We start from the raw sequence: 21553 nt of genomic DNA on the forward strand, positions 1-21553 counted from the left end.
AAAATCTTTATAGAAGCTCTTTTTACAGCAGTAAAGGAATGGAATTGAAGGGGATTCCTATCAATTGGGGAATGACTGAACAAATTGGGGTATATGAATTTTATAGAGGGTGATTGTTCTCTAAGAAGTCATGAATGGTCAGAATCTAGAGAAGCATGGAAAGAATTGCAGGAACTATTGCTAAGAGAAGCGAACAGAACCAAAAGAACTTTTTTTTCTTTCATTTTAACATTAACAACAGCATTGTGAAACCATCAACTTTGATGGATGCAGCTCCTCTCACCATTTCATAAACCTAAGATAACACTGAGAGACCCATTATGGAAAAGACCATTCACATCCAGATGAAGAAAAGAAACATAACAAAACTTTTCACAAATTTCTCTTATGCTTTTCTTTTCTATTCCATGACTGTGTTTCTTTTTCCTTAGTCTAAATTCCTCATATAGAAAATCACTAATATGTAATGTAGAAGTTGCCAAATCTTGTATTATCCTGACTTGCCCCACAATGTTTGAATTGTACCTTTCTGGCTGCTATAATATTTCTCCTGACTTGGGAGTTATGCAATTTGAATGTACTTCCTTTCCAAAAAGTATTTTAACCTAATATAGTTGGAGATTCAAATAATTAATTGGTAGCTTCTTAATCTTTGAATTCTATTGTACTTTAATCCAAGTCAAAAGCTGCAGGTTGATTACATTTTTTGGTATGACTTATCAAACTCTAACAGAGAACATTAATTATGTCCTTTGCAACTGTCATCTGCCTTTTAGAGATATTGTTGAAAAGTGCTCACACAGAGCTTTAGAGTCATTCTATGACTTTAGGGGGCTTACAGTTCAGAAATATAAGTATTATAAATACTTCAGAGAACCAAAGAAAATGGACATCCCTCAACAGTTAAAAATGAATATGTTATGAAGGATATTAGATTAATTAAAATTGAAAACTTAGTGGTGAATGATAACATGATAGCATTATTAACATCTTTATATTAGACAATTTTCTGTTCATATATTCATATATGGGTGTTTATATATGTGTGCATGCATATTTGTGCATATGTACTTGTATACACAACCTCTTTTACATATCAGCTTCAGAGTACATAATCAAAATACTTAAGAAATGTTTGAGTTCTTAGCTGATGCTTCCATTACACTTCAGCTATTTATATAGCATTGAAACATTTTGAAATATGAATATAATAATTGTTTATTAAATTTACCTTACATTAGACAAACAGTAAAATTCACTTTTAATGAATGGATAGCAGATGAATTTTTAAATAAATTATTTAGATGTTTTCTCACATTGGATGATTTTTCTACCACATCCCCAAGTTATTAGGGAAAAAAATTGGAGGCAAAGAAACATTCTAAAATTACATTGTCCTGAATATTCTATTTTTAATTTTAAATCTAGATATTTAAACTTGTTAAAACAAATATTATATTATCTTGTCTATTTTGAGACAGAGACTTATAGTACTCTCCAAAGAAAACAGTAACTTGTAATCATATGCAAACTATTATTCTTTTATTATTTCACAGCATCCTATAATCTCTGTCCTGTGTATCAAATCCTTACCAGTGCCCACTTTTATATCACCATCTGGATGTCCAGCATAACCTGAAATTCCAAATGCAAAATGAAACTTATTCTGTTTTTACCTAAAATACATAGATTTCACTTTCCCATTTCTGAAATTTTCAATGATCTTTTGTCAGATCTAATGAACTATTCTCAGTTCCCATCTTTCTTGATTTTTTTTTAGTCTTTGGTATTATTGACCACTCTGTTCTCTTTAATACTTTCATCTCTCTTCATTTATGAGGCATCAAGAGCCTTCTGCTTTTCTCCCTACATATATGACGTCTCTTTGTCAATGTCCTTTCTTGGATTTCCATGTAAGTCACATACCCACTCACCATGTGTATCCAGATCCTATCTTGGATTCTCCATTTTTTTCACACTCTTTCTACTCTACTAACTAGATCTCATTAATTCCTAGAGATTCAATTTTCACATCTATGAGAAATATTTCCAAATTGACTATCTAGTCCTGATCTCTGTTCACTTCCATACTTTTATCTCCAATTGATTATCAGATATATTAAACTAGATGTCCATTTAATGTTCAAAACTCAACCTGTCCAAAACTGAACTTATTTCCCCCCCCAAAAAATTGCATCCTTACTATCAAGACTAGCATGATCCTACCAAGTCCTCACAATCCTGGGTGCCATGCTCAAATTCTCATTAACTCTTACTTATCTATATTCAATGGGGTCTCAACATCTGGTAAATTTCATCTATGTAACATATTATATTATATGTAACCTTCACAACTTTGGTGAAGACCATTACTACTTCATTCTGGATTATTGCAATAATGTTTTGATTGGTTTGTCTGATAGAAGCTTCTCTCCATCCAAATCCATCCTCCATTCAGAGCCCAAAGCAATTTTCTTTTAAAACAAATCCGACTATGTGAAATCCCAACACACATTCAATAAACATCAGTGTTTTTCTGTCTTCTCAAAGATCAAACACAAAACAGATGTTCAAAGTCCTTCTACTGATACTCTGTCTTGCTCTTCCCAGAACAAGAGACTCCTTCCCTAGATGATTTTTTTCACTGTCTGAACCATCATGCCTAAAAAGCTTTTCTTTATTTCTGCTTGCTGAATTCTCTGGCTATTTTCAAATGACAACTAAGAATATTCGTTCTATAGAAAACTTTCCTCAGACACTCTTAAATTAAATGTCTACCTTACCATTTCCTATTTTCCTTGAAGAGCATTCGTACATTTCTTATGTTTTCTCCTCTATTAGATTATGAGTAGAAATTTGAGTGTAGAAACTAACTTTTGCTTATCTTTGTATAATCCACGTTTAACTCAGCACCTGATGCCTAACTTAATAAAAACTTATTGACTGATTGATTTTAAATTTTACACAACCTGGACTATCTCCTATTTTCTCTCCATGGAATGCCATTATGCACAATCCATGTCTTTAACAATATTATACCTTATGACTGCAAAAGACTTAATCCTTGTGTCTGCCTATTAGAATCCCTAGTTTCCTTCAATGATTAACTCAAAATTTCTAGTAAGCCTTTACCTGACAACACCAGTTGCTAATATTCTCCAATTTATTTTATGTCTTTATTTAAAAAATATTTTGTTTTAATTTTCCATAGAAACATGACATCCCAAAATCCACAATATAAGCTATTTTTTAATCAATGTATTATTTGATTTTGATAACTTTGTGTTTCTTATTAAAATTTATTTATTTATTTTGAATTATAAATTCCCCCCATTCTTGCTTCCTGCCCCAATAGAAGGCAGTCTGTTATTCTTAACATTTTTCCATGGTATACTTTGATCTAATTTTTTTTATTATTTTTTATTAAAGATATTATTTGAGTTTTACAATTTTCCCCCAATCTTGCTTCCCTACCCCCACCCCCACCTCACAGATAGCACTCAGTCAGTCTTTACATTGTTTCTATATTGTACCTTGATCCAAATTGGGTGTGATGAGAGAGAAATCATATCCTTAAAGAGAACAGAATTCTCAGAGGTAACCAGATGACACAATAAGAGATCTGGGTTTGTTTTCCAAATTAAAGGGAATAGTCCTTGTACTTTGTTCAAACTCCACAGCTCCTTATCTGGATACAGATGGTACTCTCCATTGCAGACAGCCCAAAATTGTTCCCAATTTTTGCATCGATGGAATGAGAAAGTCCCTCAAGGTTGAATATCACTCCCACATTGCTGTTATGGTGTACATTGTTTTTCTGGTTCTGCTCATCTCACTCAGCATCAGTTCATGCAAATCCCTCCTGGTTTCCCTGAAATCCCATCCCTCCTGGTTTATAAAAGAACAATAGTGTTCCATGACTTATATATACCACAGTTTGCTAAGCCATTCCCCAATTGAAGCACATTTACTGGATTTCCAATTGTTTGCCACCACAAACAGGGCTGCTATAAATATTTTTGTACAAGTAATGCTTTTACCGTTTTTCTTCATCTCTTCAGGGTATAGACCCAGTAGTGGTATTGCTGGGTCAAAGGATATGCACATTTTTGTTGCCCTTTGGGCATAGTTCCAAATAGCTCTCCAGAAGGGTTGGATGAGTTCACAGCTCCACCAACAGTGTAATAGTGTCCCAGAATTCCCACATCCCTTCCAACAATGATCATTATCCATCCTGGTCATAATGGCCAATCTGAGAGGTGTGAGGTGGTACCTCAGAGAAGCTTTAATTTGCATTTCTCTAATAATTAATGATTTAGAGCATTTTCTCATATGGCTATGGATTGCTTTGATCTCCTCATCTGTAAATTGCCTTTGCATATCCTTTGACCATTTGTCAATTGGGGAATGGCCCTTTGTTTAAAAATATGACTCAGTTCTCTGTATGTTTTAGAATTGAGTCCTTTGTCAGAATCATTAATTGTAAAGATTGTTTCCCAATTTACTACTTTTCTTTTGATAATGATTACATTGGTTTTATATGTGAAAAAGCTTTTTAATTTAATGTAATCGAAATCATCTAATTGGTTTTCAGTGATGTTCTCCAACACTTCCTTAGTCATAAACTGTTCCCCTTTCCATAAATCTGACAGGTAGACTAGTCCTTGATCTTCTAATTTGCTTATAGTATTGTTTTTTATGTCTATGTCCTGTAACCATTTGGATATTATCTTGGTAAAGGGAATGAGGTGTTGGTCTAATCTAAGTTTGTTTCATGCTAACTTCCAATTATCACAGCAGTTTTTATCAAAGAGGGAGTTTTTATCCCAGTGGCCTGAATCTTTGGATTTATCAAACAGCAGATTACTATAATCCTCTCCTGCTTTTACACCTAGTCTATTCCACTGGTCCATCACTTTATTTCTTAGCCAATACCAAACAGTTTTGATGACTGATGCTTTATAATATAATTTTAGATCGGGTAGTGCTAAGCCACCTTCGTTTGCATTTTTTTTCTCTAAGCACCTGGCAATTCTTGACTGTTTATTTCTCCATATGAATTTACTTACAATTTTTTTCTAACTCATTAAAGTAATTTTTTGGAATTTTGATTGGTAGGGCACTAAACAGATAGTTTAGTTTTGGTAGAATTGTCATTTTTATTATATTAGCTCTCCCTGACCATGAGCAGTTAATATTTGCCCAGTTATTTAAATCTGATTTAATTTGTGTGAGAAGTGTTTTATAATTGTTTTTAAAAAGATTCTGAGTCTGTCTTGGCAAATAGACTCCCAAATATTTTACACTGTCTGAAGTTGTTTTGAATGGAATTTCTCTTTCTAGCTCTTCCTGCTGTTTCTTGCTAGACATATATAGAAAAGTTGAGGATTTATGAGGGTTTATTTTATAACCTGCAACTTTGCTAAAATTGCTAATTGTTTCCAGTAGTTTTTTAGATGATTTCTTGGGATTCTCTAGGTAGACCATCATGTCATCTGCGAAGAGTGAGAGTTTTGTCTCTTCCTTCCCAATTCTAATTCCTTCAATTTCTTTTTCTTCTCTAATTGCTGATGCTAACATTTCTAATACCATATTGAATATTAGTGGTGATAATGGGCACCCTTGTTTGACCCCTGATCTTATTGGGAATGACTCTAGCCTCTCCCCATTGAATATAATGCTTGTTGATGGTTTCAGATAGATACTGCTAATTATTTTAAGGAACAGTCCATTTTTTCCTCCACTCTCTAGTGTTTTTAATAGGAATGGATGCTGTATTTTGTTAAAAGCTTTTTTCAGCATCTATTGATATGATATCATTTCTGATAGGTTTGTTATTGACATAATTGAGAATACTAACAGTTTTCCTCATAGTGAACCATCCCTGGCTTCCTGGAATAAATCCTATTTGATCATAGCGTATTATCCTAGTGATGACTTGTTGTAGTCATTTTGTTATGATTTTATTTGGGATTTTGGCATCTATATTCATCAGGGAAATAGGTCTATAATTTTCTTTGTCTGTTTTAACTCTTCCTGGTTTAGGTAACAGTACCATATTGGTTTCATAGAAAGAGTTAGGCAGAGTTCCATCTTTCCCTATTTTTCCAAAGAGTTTATATAGGATTGGAATCAATTGTTCCTTAAATGTTTGGTAGAATTCACTTGAGAATCCATCAGGCCCTGGAGATTTCTTTTTAGGGAGTTCAATAATGGCTTGTTGAATTTCTTTTTCTGAGATAGGGTTGTTTACGTATTTAATTTCTTCTTCATTTAACCTGGGAAACTAATATTTTTGTAAGTATTCATCCATTTCACTTAGATTATCAAATTTATTGGCATCGGGTTGGGCAAAATAATTATGAATTATTACTTTAATTTCCCCTCATTGGTGGGGAGTTCACCTTTTTCATTTATAATACTTGTAATTTGGTTTTGTTCTTTCTTTTTTTTAATCAAATTGACCAGAGGTTTATCAATTTTATTGCTTTTTTCATAATACCAACTTTTGGTTTTACTTGTTAATTCAGTAGTATTTTTGCTTTCAATTTTTTAATTTCTCCTTTAATTTTTAAAATTTCTAATTTGGTATTTGATTGGGAATTTTTGATTTGTTCTTTCTCTAATTTTTTAGTTGCATGATTAGTTCATTGATTTCCTCTTTCTCCAATTTATTCATGTAAGCATTTAGAGCTATAATATATCCCCTGAGTGTTGCTTTGAATGAATCCCGTAAGTTTTGGTATGTTGTTTAATTATTATCATTATCTAGGATAAAATGGTTAATTCTTTCTGTAATTTGTTTTTTGGTCAAATCATTTTTTTTAAAATGAGGTTATTCAGTTTCTAATTTGCTCTGGGTCTATATCTCCTTGGCCCAGGATTGCATATGACTTTTATTGCATTGTGATCTGAGAATGATGTATTCACTATTTATGCTTTTCTGCAGTTGATCATTAGTTTTTTTTGTCCTAGTACATGGTAAAAATATTTGTATAAGTTTCATAGACTGTAAAGAAAATGCTATATTCATTTCTATCCCCATTCAGTTTCCTCCATAAGTCTACCATATCTAATTTTTTAACAATCTATTTACCTCCCTAATTTCTTTCTTGTTTGTTTTATGATTCGATTTATCTAGATCTGATAGCAGGAAGTTGAGGTCCGCCACTAGTAGAGTTTTGCTGTCTATGTCGTCCTGAAATTCTTTCAGCTTCTCCTCTAAGAATTTGGGTGCTGTCCCACTGAGTGTATATATATTCAATATTGAAATGACTTTATTGTGTATGGTACCATTTAGAAGCATCAAGTTTCCTTCCTTATCTCTATTAACACTATCTATTTTTGCTGCTCCTTTACTGAAATAAGGATTGCTACCCCTGCTTTTTTTTACTTCAGCTGAAGGAAAATATATTTTGCTCCAACTTTTTACCTTTACTCTATATGTATCTCTCTGCTTCAAATGAGTTTCTTGTAAGTAGCATATTGTAGGATTCTGGTTTTTAATCCACTCTTCTAATTGCTTACGTTTTAAGGGAGAGTTCATCCCATTCACATTCAAAGTTATGATTACTAATTATTTATTCCCCTCTGTGCTATCTTCCCTCAGTTTGTATTTTCCCCCTTTCCCCCCTTTTATCCATATGCCCCAGTATATTTTTTGAATACCACGCCCTTCAGTGTGTTTGTCCTCCTATATTAAACCCTCCCCTTTCTTTCTACTTTCCCTTTTTCCCTTTTCTCTTCCCTTCCTTTTTTATTTCCCCTTATTTCCCCCACTCCCCTTCCCTTTCTCCATGCCCCCTCCCCTTTCCCCCTTTTAATACTTGAAAGGTTAGATGTTTTATAATTTAACTGAGTAGGTTGACTTTAAGCCAAGTCCAATGAGAAGAAGATTCAGGAGTTTCTCCACTGCTCCCTTCTTCCCCTCTATTATCATAGGTATTTTGTACTTCTTAGTGTAATTAGATTTGTTCCATTCAATCACCTCCCTCCTTCCGTCTTTTTCCTGTCCCCCTTTTTAGGGAGGTAGTGTTTTTTTAGATCCTTCTATCTAGGTCATAGAAAATTCTGAGTGTCTGTCCCTTCTAGTTCAGTATATTCTATTGGATAGAGTCAAAATTTCTGAGAGTTATTAGAGTCTTTCTCCCAAGTGGGGGTTAAAGCCTGTTATATCACATTAGATAGTAGTCTCATGGATAGGTCATGGATGGCCATCATTTCTGGCTAGGCATATTCTCTCTGTTAGAGTTACATTTCTCAGGATTTATGAGAGTCTCCCCCCACCCCCAAGCTGGGATATAGCCAGTTTCAACTTACTGGATTGCATTTTTTACCTTTTACTGTCCCCCCCCTCCTTTTTTTTTTACCTTTTCATGTGTCTCTTGAACCTCCTGTTTGATGTCCAAATTTATTGTTTAGCTCTGGTCTTTTCATCAGAAATTTCTGGAATTCTTCCATTTCATTAAATGTCCATCTTTTTTTCCTGGAAGAGAAGGCTCAGCTTTTCAGGAAAGTAGATTCTTGGCTGCATTCCAAGCTCCCGTGCGCTTCGAAATATCTCATTCCAGGCCCTTCGATCCCTTAAAGTTAATGCAGCCAGGTCCTGCGTTATACTTACTGTGGCTCCTTGATATTTAAACTGTTTCTTTCTGGCTGCTTGCAGGATTTTCTCTTTTATCTGATAGTTCTGCAGTTTGGCCACAACATTCCTTGGTGTTTTCATTTTAGGATCTTTTTTCTGGTGGGCATTGATGTACTCTTTCAATAACTACTTTGCCCTCCGATTCCATGATATCAGGGCACTTTTCCATCACTAGATTCTGTAGTATTAAGCCGAGGCTTTTTGTCTCTTCAATGTTTTCAGGAAGTCCTGTAATTTTCAGGTTGCCCTTACTTCCACTGATTTTGTTGATGAGGTATTTTACATTCGCTTCTATTTTTTCTATTTTTTAATTTTGTTTAACTGATTCTTGCTGTCTCATGTAGTCATTAGTTTCTGTAGACTCCATTCTTTTTTTTTTTTTAGGGAGGAGTTTTCTTCATTAACCTTTTGCAGCTCCTTTTCCTCTTGGTCAATTCTACTTTTGAAAGAACTTTCCATTTGACCAATTGAGGTTTTGAAAGAATTAATTTCTTTTTGCATTTGCTCATTTGAAGATCTGAGAAAATTATTCTCATTTTGTAATTGTCCAATTGAATATCTGAGAGATTTATTCTCCTTTTGTGTTTGTCCAGTTGTACTTTCTAAAGTTTTAATTGTCTCTCCCAAATTTTTAAGCTCCTTCCTTATTTCTTCAAGGAAGTCTTTCTGTGCTGGAGAGCAGATTGTTTTCTCCTCAGAGGTTCCAGGTCTCTCTGAGTTAGGGTCTTTCCCTTCCAGGAATTTTTCTATGGATCCACCTTTCCGCTGACCCTTTTTCATTATGCCCAGACCTTGAGTTGGGGGGGGGGGGTGCTGGTTCACCTGGGCTTGGGATTGTTAAAGGCTTTACTGAGTGCAGTTTCTCTGGCTGGCAGTAGGAGGTGCTGGTTGCTTTTTCTGGAGTGTCTGTGTCCTTGGTTGAGAGGCCTTCTCCCTTTGCTTGAGGGAAGGAATTAGAACTATTGAATTCTTTTGCCTTCAATCAATGGTGGGCTTTACCCTGACCTGAGGTCATTCCTCAGCTGGGCTGGTTCTTTTGCTCACACACCTGGGGCTGAGGCAAAAGTAGTTTGTAATTGTTTGTTTCGGAGGAGGCCTCAGTACAATGGTGGCATGGACTTAGAATTTCTCAGATCCGAGGAGCCCAGGGATGGCGTCCGCAGCTCTCTTGCACCAGACCTCTCCCTACAGTCCCTTCCCCAAGCTCTAGGGGGACAGCACCAACACCAGCGCCTCTGCTTCCCAGTGGACTCAAGCCCCCTTCGTACAGCCCTACTGCTGATCCAGCAGGTCTGGCTCTCGCGCCCTCAGACTCCCTGTTCCAATTCAGCTGTTAATCTGGCTGATCCCAGGCTAATCTTCCCTCAGAGCCCAGACTCAGCTGCTGGTACTCAGGCAAGGCTGCTGCGGGAGACAAATCCTGAGGTAGATTTTCCTCTCCTGGCTTTTCTTTCTGGGTTTCCTGATTCCTATTTCTTTTAAGAGGTTTGTTTCATGTGATAGATGGGGAAGAGATCAGGAGACTTTAGAACTGTGCCTGTCTTCTCTCTGCCATCTTGTCTGGAAGTCCTACTTTGATGTAATTTAAATGTAATGAGAGAGAAATCATATCAGTAAGGAAGAAAAATAAAGTATGAGATTGCAAAATTACATAATATGATAACTTATTTTTTAAATTAAGGTAATAGTCTTTGGTCTTTGTTCAAACTCCACAATTCTTTCTCTGGATACAGATGGCATTCTCCATCACAGATATCACAAAATTATGCCCGATTGTTGCATTGATGGAATGAGCTGTTGTGACTTCCTTCCTTGGGGCCCACATTGGTGACCTCCCTCCCAGAGGGGAGATGAGAATAAGGAGTCAAGCCAATACTTCTGTATGCCTCCAGCTCAATTTTAATACTGCATAGCTATTACATATATAATGTTAGGTCTTCAGGGGTAGAACAAAGAATAATGAGGTAATTGAGGCACTAAAAGCTGGGTGTACGTGCAGCGTCTTGCATTACAGGATAGGGGGTATGCTAGGCAGGAGGTGATAAGGCACAGCTGTGTCTAGTGCCCTTGGTTAGTGGGGTGGAAAGTCCAGCTCCCTAAGACTCTGGCACACCTTATCTCTCAGGGTGGGGTGCCAGATCCTGAGACTGTCCAGGCGACAATCTGTTAGAATAGCCTGTGTTCCCACATATCCCCCCTTGTTTTTCATTTAAGGCCAGGGGCCCTGGATAGACATGATAAAAATCAAGAGATAGGAATAAACATAATAAACAACGTGAAACATACAGGAGCTTTTTACATGAGATCCAGGGTATTTGTGGAGACCAGAAGTGAGGGGGGGGGCAGTGTCAGGGAGAAAAGGGCAGGAAGAGGTGTGTGCAGTTTTATCTTCATAGCAGAGGAGTCAAAGGAGAAAAGGTCCCTTTGAAATGAGCAGGTTAGTGGGACCCAGTACAGTTATGCAAAGGACCAACAGAATTGGAAACATTAAGAGTCCTGGGATACGGTATGGCTGCTTGTTCTTCCGGTGAGAGTGTGGGGTGACCCACATTTCTGTTACTGGCAAAGAGAGCAGGGAAAAGAGGTACATCATAAAAGACTCGGGGGGGGAAGGGATAAGTGCACACTGGGGTGTGACCCATACTTTGGGGTGTTCAGCAGGAATAGCATAGTAACAAGTGAAGAGACAAATGTTCTCCACGTTTAAAGTCCATCACTCATTTTGCAAAGGTAAAGAGCTCATCCAGGAGTGCTGCAGGGAAGTTGAGGGGATCATCTTTTCCCCCTCAGTGCTCTGAGTCTTGGGTTTCATCTACTGTTGTTTAGAGACATTCTTTGCATTCCTTTGATCAGGGCTGATATAGAGATAGGTGATCTGGAAGCTGCTGCTGTTGCTGCTTGTCAGATCACAACAGACAGCTGGGAATCCACAGCCAGTGGGATGATGCAATCTTTGGAAAAAAACACAAGCAAACCCTCTCCCTTGAATTAGGATGGGAGAGGAAGGGAAGCGAGCAAGGACCAAGGCTAGGACTTGCAAATTCTTCCCTTTGCACAGACTCGGTGAGAGGGCTACTGTGAGTGAATAAAACGATCCATTACTATATTACATAGCCCAGGTGATTTCTATTTTGCATCTGTAAAGTCTACATAAGCCTGTGGAATGGGTCAGGGAAGGGAAACAAGAAGGGGAATGTGTTGACAGGGAGTGCTGAAATCCCCTTGAAGAGAGGGAAGAGCCAGTAATGGTTACCAATAGACCCAGCAAAAGTCTCTCATCTGACAGGCATCCATGAAGTTGTTAGGTGCCACTGAGGGGGCAGGGGGAGTATCTTGATGTTTCGGGGGAGGCTGGATCCAGCCGTCTTCCTGAGGCAACTCAGGGTAGAGAAGAGGCTTTAGGCAAGGTGGTTTGTCTGGTGCCGATCCAGGGAGGGCTTAGGAGGAGGGGGGCAAGTGGATTTCTCATCAATTTGAGTGCCCTTATTGAAGACCTCAGTGAGGTGGCACAGGCTCTCTGCTCTGGCCTTTTCTGCATCTAAAGCTGTCTGTAAAATATCTTGAGGCTTTTCCTCTCTCCCTGAAAGGCAGGCATGTATTGCAGTGACAATAGGATAGAAGGGCAGCAGCGGAGAAAAGTCACCACAGACCTCAGCTTTGCAGGCAAGTGTCAAAACATGCCCCCAAATATCAGGATCCAGGATGTGACCATCTTCAATCCAGGGGGCCAAAAGAAAAAACACTTGTAGTGTTATCTTACATTCTTTTTCAGAGCATTTCAGGCAACGGGAACTTAGGAGTTGTTTAAGTACCCATACTTGCATATCTTGGGAAGAAGGGACAAGATTCCCCATTAGGATAAGGGACTACATGGGGCTCTAGAACCTGTAGGGCCTCTGGGGTGGGGGGACAATTGAGAAACCGGCCCGAATGGGGCACTTATCTTGGCCAGCAAGGATGAGTGCGAGTCTGAAATGTCCTTCAGATGGGGATCCCAGGTTTTGAAACTATTTGTTGTGGCTTGCTTCCTTGGGGCCCACAGTTGCAACCTCCCTCTTGGAGGGGAGCTGAGAATAAGGAGTCAAGCCACTACTGCCTTATGCCTCCAGCTCAATTTTATTACTGCTTAGATTTTACATATATACTGTTAGGTGTTCCAGGATGGAACAAAGAATAATGAGGTAATGGGGGGATTAAAAGCAGGGTGTACGTGCAGCGGCTTGCATTATAGGATAGGAGGGTACATTAGGGAGGAAGTGATAAGGCACAGCTCTGTCTAGTGCTGTTGCTCAGTGGGGTAGAATGTCAGTCTCCCAAGGACTCTGGCACACCTTATCTCTCAGGGTGGAGTGCCAGCTCCCGAGTCTGTCCAGATGGCATCCGTTAGAATAGCCTGTGTTTCCACAATGAGCATATGCATTAAGATTGATCATCACTCCCATATTACTGTTAGGGTGTACAATGTTCTTGTTCTGCTCCTCTCTCTCAACATCAGCTCAAGCAGATCCTTCCAGGTTTCCCTAAATTCCCATCTCTCCTGGTTTCTAATAGAACAATAGTGTTCCATTACATACATATATCACAGTTTACTAAGCCATTCCCCAATTGATGGACATTCTTTCAATTTCCAGTTCTTTGCTACTACAAACAGAGCTGCTATTAATATTTTTGAATGAGTGATGTTTTTATCCTTTTTCATCATCTCTTCAAGGTATAGACCTAGTAGTAGTAGTAGTAGTAGTATTGCTGGATCAAAGGGTATGTACATTTTTATTGTACTTTGGGTAACAAAATGCTCTCCAGAAAGATTGGGATGAGTTCACAGCTTCACCAACAATGTATTAATGTCCCTGATTTCCCACATCCCTTCCAACATTGTTCATTGTCCTTTCTGGTCACATTGGCCAGTTTGAAAGGTGTGTAGTGGTACTTCAGAGATGTTTTAATTTGCATTTCTCTAATAAGTAATGATCTAGAGCAATTTTTCATATGACTATGGATCGCTTTGATTTCCTCATTTGTAAATTGCCTTTGCATATCCTTTGACCACAAAATGTAAGCTTCTTAAACAAACAAGTGGTTTTTTCCTTTGTTTTTCTTTCCCTACAATCAAGCCCAGTGTCTGGTAACTAGTCAGGACTTAGTAAAGGTTGTTGAATGAATTAAAATCAGAAGTTGCTAGTTAGCAACTTTGTCATGTTTGAATCCTTGTACTTTCTTAATTACCATATCCAATTAGTTGCCAAGACCTGTCTTATTAATTTCTAACATCTCTCAAATATTCTCCCTTCTCTCTTCTGCTATTGTCACAAGTCTAGTGCAGATCCTAATAATCTTATACATAGAGTAATCACAAAAGTATACTAATGGGTTTCCCTGCCTTTATTGTCTCTGTATTATAATTCATGCTCTATTCAGTCATTAAAGTGATTTTCCTTAAAGTGAAGCTTAAATCATTTTAACCATTTAATTTAATAAAGTACAGCTCCCTCTGACAAGTTCAAATACAAAATCCTCTTTTTTGGTAATCAAAATCCTTTATAGCCTATTTCTAAAGTTCCCACCACTATCACATCCTTAATACCCTCTACATCCTTACTACCTTCCATGTGCACTCTGATTCAGTGACCTGGTTTCCTTGCAGTTCCTGAAACAAAATATTCACTCTGTAAAATCTAATCATTTTCTCTTCCTGTCAAACATACCTGGGAGACTCTCCCTCATCTCTAGCTACTAATTTGCTTCTTAAATGACCCAACTAAAATCTTTTTTCTACAGAAAACTATTTCTATTCACTCTCAATTTTATTGCCTTCCCTCCTTTATTTATCTACTTTTAAAATTTTATTATAGATCCTATATCTACCTTGTTAACATATTTTCTTTCTAACTTCACCTTATCTCTTGAGTTTTTTTGAGATGAGGGATTTTTAGTTTCTTTTTATATCCTCAATACTTATCACAGTGCCTGGTTTATAATAAGCAATTAAAATGCTATTAATAAATTGCTATTGACTGACTAAAGAATAAAAGCCTTTTACAAAATATTATAATCTACTATCACAGAATTCTCCAGATATGATAAGCTATCTTTACATAAGTAACAATAAAACATAGGTACAATCTAATTATGTATCATTGGATTGATGTGATTCTAATCTCTTCTATGCAATCTTATTTTATGACTTTGTTATATGAGATGAATTCTAGGAAAATTACATCCATTTCAAAATGGATGGGCAAGATGTAAAATAACTTTTGAATGAAGGTAACATCATCTTAGAATCAAGGACTGCATTATAACTTAGTAAACATGTTAACCTCAAATTCTAGAGAAAGGAAATGACCTCAAAAGGTAAAGTGACTTTTCTATTGTCAATTAAGTTTTGAATAGGAAAACTGTGAATTAAACTCAGATCTTCTTAGTGTAAATGCCATATATTTTAATATATAACAGATCTTTATGATTAATTAGGGATTTACTGTTTTTTTCTTAAGTAAGAATAAGGTATTTGTATGATATTTGATAAAATAATTTGCTACTAAATTTAACTTTTTGAAAACAATTTGAACTATAAATTTCAGAATAAGTCATGAAGGTTTTCTAAATTTTGAAGGCATGGATCAATTACATATTTGGGGAATAAATGCAAAAATTCAGGTATTTCATTAATATCCATTTAAACAATTATTATGCAGATATCTGGGCAAGGAAGTAAGGTGAGTGGTATTCATACAAAGATAAAATGACAAATTTATAATCAAGTAACATATTTACTAGGTCAGTTTATCTTAAATATTCATATGAATGATAGCCTGATATTAAGTATTATCAAACATGAGAAGCAGTAAAATTTTATTCTAATACTGATAAAGAATCAAAAGTGACTTTGGAACTATGTCATTGAAATCCAACTCTCCAAATTTTGAGCCTACCAAACTGGAGAAACTACTATCAGGTACAAAATATGTTGTATATTTAATGTTAAAGCATGATATAATGTTTGGATGAACTACTCTGATTTTTTATATAAATACTGAATGGACAATCATGCTGTACATTAATGATCCTAAAGAAAATATTGAATGATTAGTGATAAATTTTATCATATAAAATAAAATATCCACTCCTATTCCCACAGATCTGCATTAGAATATTGTCACATTTAGTAGATGTTAAGTACCCTAAGACAAATAATTTATTGATTCTCATTTTTGTACTCTCACTGATTTAGTAAATTATTATTTATGAAATTATTATTGGGTCACAGATGATCTTTGAGAGATAATAAAGTTAGAAGAATGCTTTGTCAATATGCCAAAAGGTAATAAGAAATATAATTTTCTGCATAATCATCTTGAATTTTATCTTACTAATGCAGTGAACATCATGAACAAAATAATGACCATATGGTTAACTGAAACTTAATTGTAAAAAAAATATTGTCAAAGATAAAGTTGAAAAATTCAAAGAAAATCTTAACTAGGAACACCCCCATGAATCGCTAATATATATTGTCATATCTAGTTACTTGAGTAAAAAGTTGGATATAAAAAAAAGATGGAAATGATAGCTCAGGTAAAAAAAATTGTAGAAGATACTTTGAGTACATTAAATCGAAATAAGAAGTCAATGGAAATATACCACAACAAAAATGAAATAAAATAAAATAATCACAGGCAATATAAAGCTAATTATTGATGTCAGAAGAGTTTTTGAATTAGCCATGCAATCAGTGAAGCAACTATTTAGAGCAGAAGTTAATAATTAAGACTAAATATGAAGAAATGAAAGAGGTGATACGATGCTGAATACAATTTCATCTATTTCTCTGTAAAATTGTTATGAAAATATAAAATTAATAAAAATCAACATATTTTTGCCTCATCACTCTTTATGGGGAGTTTACCAAAAGTTGTGGAGTTGTTACAATGAATCAGTAACAATAACTCAGATGTTGCCTCAGTTAGCAAATACTTGAAGTCCTTATGTGGCATCATGATAACCATTGCCAAAACTGGTTTGTTTCAGTTTGCAAAGTGTGACAGAAGTTATATGCAAGACATTATAGCATAATATTTAAAAAAATGTGGAGAAGAATAAGAACACATAGAAATCTTACAATCTGGGTGGCAGCTATGTGGCACAGTGGAGTCAGGATGACCTGAGTTCAAATCTGACCTTAGCTACTTAATTATTACCTTTCTGTGTGACCTTGGGCAAGTCACTTGAATCTTTTGCCTTGCAAAAAAATCAGAACAAAAAATAAAGAAATCTTGAAATCTGACGAATTCCTTCCAAGAGCATTTGATGATGGAATAAGAAAGGCAAGAAATATATGATTGGAATATATTTCTAAGCATTTTGAAAACAAGCTAAAACTATTGTCAAAGAGAATAAATTTATCATATTTGAACCCAAACCAAAGTATTCAGTATTTTACATGAGAAAGTGGAGATGAAAGTTAATGAGACATGGTTGAGAAGCAGAGGTGCTTTAGTATACTTCCACACTGAACAAATTAATGTTCCAAGAAAAACAACACAAAAGACTCAGGGGGCACAACTCATTAAGAAATACCACATTTCAGGAAGAATTGTTGCCAACCAAAATGATGGCGATAATATCAGCAACTATTAAACCTTGTGAATATCTAGACTTATACAAAATTATCTTTGAATACAGTATAAGATGGAAATAATCATTATTTTGTAGATTATATTAAATATTATAGTATATCTTCATGTTCACATAAACTGAATAAAGGTATAGTTAATGTCTATATTCATTATTTTCTGAACACAAAATATATTTTGACTAAATAAGATATATTAGAGATTAAGAGATGTCCTTCAACATAGAGATTCATGAATATGGTGGTTTTGTATCTGCAATCAGAAATAAAACAACCTGTGAATAACATATTTTGTTCTAAGGAATTTGTTTTTTTTCTAGAAACATCATAGCATTTTTATTTAGTAGTAGACATGTGAGGGGAGGCTAGGTGATGCAGTGTATAGAGCGCCGGCCCTGGAGTTAGGAGTACCTGAGTTCAAATCCAGCCTCAGACACTTAATAATTACCTGGCTGTGTGGCCTTGGGCAAGCCACTTAACCCCATTTGATTTGCAAAAACCTAAAAAAAAAAAGAAAAAAGTAGACAGGTGAGCCTGGACCACAGTAGGGACCACTGTAGTATATCCATTTGAACTGGTCTGTCATTCACATTCAACCCTATTCATCCATCTTGCAGGTAGAACAAAGAGATTAGTAAGATGGTAGATGCTGGAAAAGGGAAATAAAATTACATACACTTAACGGAAAACAAGAAATACTTTTTTTTTTGGTCATTTGTTTGCCCAACTTTGACACTGATAAAGTACTTAGAACAGATTCAAGAAATGACAAGAACTGTGAAGGTTGTTCTCTCCTGCCCCTCAGCAATAAAAAGTTAGTGAAAGTTTGAAAAAAGGAAGGACAAATGGCAGGTCACTTAATTTTCTCCAGAACTATGAACATTCTTCCAGGTAAGGATGCAGTTTGCATATATGGCAATGAATCTACCTCTATTTGAGGACAAATGCAGAATACAAATTACAATTCTGCAAACTTTCCAAGGAGAATTTTCCATTTAAAAATATTTAAGAAAGGCTCATGTTCACATATGGCGAACCAAACAGAGCAGATCATACCATTATTCTTTTGTTTGATACATACATAAGATTGAATGGTTCTTGAAATGACAAGGGAATTTCATAAATGACAACCAAAATCATAATATAATGGAATTAAAACCTGATATAAAAGTAGAAATATATGTACAGTAATTCACAGCCCAGAATGAAAGGGGACATTAATGAGAATCAGTGGAAATCTGGCTCTTTTGCATAGCTGAATTTGAAAAAAGTCATATTTGGCACAAATGTAATTGTAGCACAAGTGACACTTTCCTCCCACTGCCCCCAAACTTTAAAAGAAGCTTTGGAAGAGTCCTCTGCAACATTTAGTCACTCTTTAGGGAACAGGAAGGTGTAAGTGTGTTCCCAAGCAGTGGAAGAAATTTGATGCTGATTAATGGCATCTCACTGTGAGAATGGTGTATTTGAAGAGAGCCATGATAGCAACACTGATTACTCCTGAAATCAGGAGAGTCACAAACCAGGCCATGAACCTGTTTCAGAAAACCTTCCAGTCCATAGATTTCTTAGACGAAAGCCAGCCAAGAGAAACAACAGAACCCACCTTACAAGTGAATTGTGCTGATGGGGAGGCCAACATTTGAAGCAATTGCTACAGTGAGAGCTGATGCCAGTTCAATACTGAGGTCACTAGAAAGTGTGATTTTTGTGAGGTCCTTGCCCATGGTTTGAATAACTCTCCTTCCCTAATCCCACAAGTCAATACATATACCGATAACACCATACAACAGAAGGCAAATCGGCGTTGCTACTTTTGCATCAACATTTGCAGTTTCATAGACTAAATACAGAGGACTAGAGGTCCAATGGCATCGTTAACACTGTTGCCACCATGGACAAATAGAATCAAAGCAGGCCATGAGGATCTGTAGAAACTGGAAGAACAGGGAGATCCCCAACTTGTCTTGGTCCTGCCACCTATCCAAGGAGTCCACACTGCCCTTCCTGTCTCCTAGGACCCACTCATCCTGGATGATCACACTGGTGTCAGACACTGAGTGGATGTATGTTTGACAACTTTTTGCAGTAGTTTGTCTAGCTGTACATAGGAACTCTCTTCTTGGAGTCAGAGGCAAGTCCCATCAACTTCTCCATTTCTTCCTCTTTAGGCTCTCCTTTGGCACGGAATGAATCCAAGGGCATGCCACAGATAGTCATGGTGTAGGATGTGAGGCAGTTGCTATGCCTCAGGACTTTGTCATTTGAGTCCCCCATGCAGTCTCCTACCTTGGCCACTGTGAAGCTTGTGAAGTAACTCTTTATACAAGCCAGAATCATTATGGATAGTGTGATACTGATAGTGGACACTAGAATTCATCTGGTTGCTGACAGTTTGATTGAACTGGACCAGGCTCCCATTGGGCAATTGCACTGTGCCATTCATTGCACTGTCAATGTTGGTTTCTTTCATGTCTACACTAGGCAGCCTCTCTGATTCAGGGGCTTCCCCCACATATCCCAGCTTGAATGAGTCCATTCTCTCTTCTTCATCTGCAGCTCACAGAGGTACAGTAGCAACTTCCAAGTCAGAAATAAGGTTCCTGTTTTCAACATCACCTAGGGACAGCTTAACTTCTTTTTTTTTTAGTTTTCTTTTTTAGTTTGACTTCTTCTTGATCTTCTTTCAAGCTACTCTTTTTCTCCATTAAGGGGCTCTCAGAAGGACTGGATTTGATTTCTTGTTCAATTTTTATCTTCATTCTGGGAATCAGTTGATAAGAATACAGAAAACAGCCCATCCCACCAAGATGAAAGGATGTTTGTCAAAAATCAGCAAGGGTGCTCCAGTCTACTTGATGGAGAAGAGGTTAATCCCAATTGTACACGCATATAAAACTGGCAGGGCTCGTAAGCCATTAGGAACTGTATCACTCTTGAGGAGGATGAAAGATCGAACTAAGAAAAGTAGACCTGCAAATTCCAGAAAGAAGTGGGGAGATGAAGCAATATTACACAATCTTTAGCAGCTCTGACCACTTGACCCCTTTCTTCCCCGGGGCACCAGAGAGAAGCTGTTCATCCACCAACAATACAGTGGGTGCTAGTGATGGGAAGCTTCAAGAAGGAAGCCACTAGCTACCACACCATAGATCCAAACAAGATGCTGAGGGTGCCAGCCATGAGCAGTTCCTGGCTCAAGCTGTATACGCTCATGTAGATGAGGCCTTTGTGGATGATCTCGCTCACCTTGGTCCCCAGCAGTATGGAGCCCACTATCTCCAAGATGTTGGCCAGCATGGCCTACTACATTGTCATGAGCCCCAGTCCATGGCCAGGCTAAAGGAGTTAGCCACGTCATTGGCTCCAAAGAAGGCCAGAGCAACACGATGACAAAACCCAGGCTGAGCATCCACAAATAGTCCAGGAGAGGCTTGGAAGCTGTGGGCACCGGCACCATGAACAGCACCATCAGGGATGCCGGGGGATGACCATGCCTAACTGGGGGGGGGGGTCGGGGGCTCCCTAAGGGTAAGGCGGGGCTGCATAAATGAGATATGAGGATGTTAGAATAAATAATATATATTGCATACATTGCAGGGCTACATCTATACATGGCGAGGGGGCTCTCAGGAGCTCTGAGGCGGGGTGCTGCCAGCACTGAGAAGAAGGACTTGAAAGTCTGGGCAAGGGAGTCCAGGCCTAGCCAGACATGAGCATAGATGGGGCGAGACGGCTCCCTGCGGTGGCCACTCAAAAAGCCCATGCGGAGTCCTGTCAGTCATCACCTACCTAAGGATTTATATAGAAAAAATGTCACATGACTTTTAAAATCCATTTTAATAGATTATGTTATTTGTTCCAATGGGAATATACAAAGGAGAGACATCAAAATTGTTGTTTCTTCAAGCTAGAGTACTTTCTTTTTCTTTTCCTTTTTTCCAGAATGACATATATACTAAATAAAGGAGCATTTCTAAACATGGGTCCTTTTCTGTATATTTACCCATAGCACCCTAACTGCATATTCAAGTGATGCAAAATTTACAAGTATTTGTTAGCAAGTTGTTTTCTTACATTTATGTCATTGATATAGCAATAAAATTAACAAATTCTTCAATGAAAGGGAAATTATTTTAATAAGAAATAGTAATAATTGTAAACCATGATAGTACATTGGTATTATTTGCATGAGCCTTTTTAATTGGTTTTGTTGTTATTTTTAAGTTCATATTTTAACAAAATGAAATATAGTAATTTTTAAGACTAAAATG

General features: G+C 36.8%; 1 pseudogene; it reads right to left on the reverse strand.

Annotated features, from left to right (window-relative positions):
• Window positions 1-18714: 18714 nt before the first annotated feature.
• On the reverse strand, window positions 18715-21045 carry LOC141519233 (sodium-dependent phosphate transporter 1 pseudogene; annotated as a pseudogene).
• Between the last annotated feature and the right edge of the window lie 508 nt (window positions 21046-21553).

The sequence above is a fragment of the Macrotis lagotis genome, chromosome 3 (genome assembly GCF_037893015.1).
Source record: "Macrotis lagotis isolate mMagLag1 chromosome 3, bilby.v1.9.chrom.fasta, whole genome shotgun sequence".
Classification (NCBI taxonomy): Eukaryota; Metazoa; Chordata; class Mammalia; order Peramelemorphia; family Peramelidae; genus Macrotis; species Macrotis lagotis.